At 41.8% G+C, this 2,659-nt stretch overlaps 1 non-coding gene across 1 annotated transcript; it reads right to left on the minus strand.

Moving 5' to 3' along the window:
* Positions 1-221: 221 nt before the first annotated feature.
* On the minus strand, positions 222-328 carry LOC111765145 (U6 spliceosomal RNA). The gene has a single exon (XR_002797561.1). It is a non-coding gene; the product is annotated as a U6 spliceosomal RNA (small nuclear RNA).
* Positions 329-2,659: the final 2,331 nt, after the last annotated feature.

The following is a 2,659-nucleotide window of genomic DNA, read 5'->3' on the forward strand; positions in this document are numbered from 1 at the left end:
TTTCTTCTAATGTGTCTTTGCATCCCAGTAATGTCTTCCTCATTGCCTTCTAAAACTGCTCTTATTTCTAAAATTCTTACCATTAGTTTAGCCACCTGGGATCAATGCCCTTTAACTATCTGGCATCAATGTGCACAAATGTTACTTAGGAGGGAACACACCAGAAACCAGTATTAGAACCTCAGAGGAATAAAAACAAGACAGATACTTCGTGATTTTTTAAAAATATGGAATACTTCACGAATTTGCCAGTCATCCTTGTGTGGGGGCCATGCTAATCTTCTCTGTATTGTTCCAATTTTAGTGTATGTACTGCCAAAGCGAGTGATATTTTGTGATTTTTGTGGGATGAGAGTAACAAAGATAGAACCAAGAGTATGCAGAAATTTCTGATAGGATAAGTAGGACAGGCCTATCTTTGTTGCTTTGTCACAACATAGAAATCATGGTAACTAAAGGACAGAGAAATTGGTCATAATCAGTGGATTTATTGGACACTTCAGTGCAATCTTGGAAATATGGTTAACATCTGAGAAAAGAACTAGTAAGAAACTACCTATGCTTATCAGATCATCCTTGGAATATCATCTTCACTTCTGAGTACCACATTTAAAGAAATTTGTAGACAAACTGGAGTACTTTTTTTTTTTAAGATTTATTTATTTATTTCTCTCCCCTTCCCCCCGCCCCCCAGTTGTCTGCTCTCTGTGTCCATACGCTCTGTGTTCTTCTGTGACTGCCTCTAACTTTATCAGCGGCACCAGCAATCTGTGTTTCTTTTCATCGCGTCATCTTGTGTCAGCTCTCTGTGCGTGCGGCACCATTCTTGGGCAGGCTGCACTTTCTTTCCCACCGTGCGGCTTTCCTTATGGGGCGCACTCCTTGCATGTGGGGCTCCCCTACGCGGGACACCCTTGTGTGGCACAGCACTCCTTGTGCGCATCAGCACTGCACATGGGCCAGCTCCACACGGGTCAAGGAGGCCCAGGGTTTAAACACGGACCTCCCATGTGGTAGGCGGACACTCTATCCATTGGGCCAAGTCCGCTTTCCTGGAGTACTTTCAAGGGGATGGGGAGGGATTCCAAGTAAGCAGTTAACAAATATTTATTAAGCATACATCACCTCACCACATATAGCAGGCATGGTTCTTCGTGTTGGATAAATCACTGAACAAAACAAAAAATCCCTGACCTTGTGGAACTTACATTTTTGTGAGACAAGACAGACAATAAACATAAACTCATTATGTAGCTTTTTAGAAGGTGAAAAGTGTTATTGATAAAAATAAAATATTGCACTGGGCAAAGGAAATCATGTAAGAGCAGGAAACATTGAAAGATGGAAGCTAATTAGCTTAAAGAAGAAAAGGTCAAGTCTATCCAGTAGATAAGGATTTTTTTTTTGTTTAACAAATCAATTTCACTGATACATATTAATTAAGAATACATTTTATCCGAAGTGTACAATCTATGGTATTTGCTATAATGACATAGTTGTGCATACATCACTTCAATCATTATTAGAGCATTTTCATTATTTCAATAATAACAATAAACAAAAAAAACAGACAAACAAGAAAATTCTTCACCTCTTAATCTCTCTATGCTTGCCCAGCTGTACATAGCTATTATTTCTGGCTATTCTTGCACAATTATTTATTTATTTTGGAAATTTGTGCACATCTCACTGATTAGTTCTCTCAAATTCTGCATCTCTTCTGGGATTTTGATATATTCCTTTTCCTGGGCCATGTCATATATTTTCTTAGTATGGCTCATGATTTTTTGCTGATATCTAGGCATCTGACTAGAATGCAGTTTACTCAGGTATTCACTTTCTTTCTCTTTTGTAAGGATTTAGTGACAGGAGACTGTGTGTTACCCCTGCTCTTTGATTCTTGGCTCAATGTGAATTGTTAGGATTGGCCTGCTTGTTGCTCAAAACTGGGCATTGGACCCAGTAGTCAGTTGTAGAGTCAATTTAGGGCCTTAGGGAGGGAAGCTATAGAGACCAGAAAAAGCCTCTCCTACTTATTTTTAATTTTCTTGGGTGCCCTTCCTTGGTTTGCCAGAAGATGGTGCTCTTTGGCAGTTCTCAGTTCAGTGCCTGGTCAGAGTATATTTGTTGCAACACAGGACCTAATCGTGCGATAGAGCTTCCTTTCTGGAGTCTAAGAGCCTTGTGATGCAAACTTTTTCTGATAGAGTTCTCCAGACTTCCCTGGCAGCCCCCTCCCTTTTCCTGGGTTGGAATATTTCCACTCCCCTCTGAGTCCTCAACAATCAGTCCCTGTTAGTAGAGGAGGAGATTGGGAGGGTTGTAAATTTTTAGCCCCTTGCTGGTTCCCAAGGCAAACAATGGCAAAGCCTCACCGGGCCTGGAAGGGCTCCTGGGACACTGCAGACCAAATTTGTCGGTCAGTAATTGAGTCAGCCTTAGGCTGTGTCCCTCTCGCTCCCCTTTCCTGGGGTGATAGATCCCTTTGTCTGTAGCCACAGGCCCAGAGGAGTGAGAATTCTAAAGTGTCTTTAGCGTTGGGATGATGCCGGCGGCAGCAGCTGCTGGTTTCAACTCAAAATTCTGTTGTTGCAATTTCCCTCCTTTGTCCTTTTCTCCTCTGGGTGGTGCTCAGCCTTCACTGGTGTCCTAAACCGTG

Source organism: Dasypus novemcinctus, chromosome 24 (assembly GCF_030445035.2).
Source record: "Dasypus novemcinctus isolate mDasNov1 chromosome 24, mDasNov1.1.hap2, whole genome shotgun sequence".
Taxonomy (NCBI): Eukaryota; Metazoa; Chordata; class Mammalia; order Cingulata; family Dasypodidae; genus Dasypus; species Dasypus novemcinctus.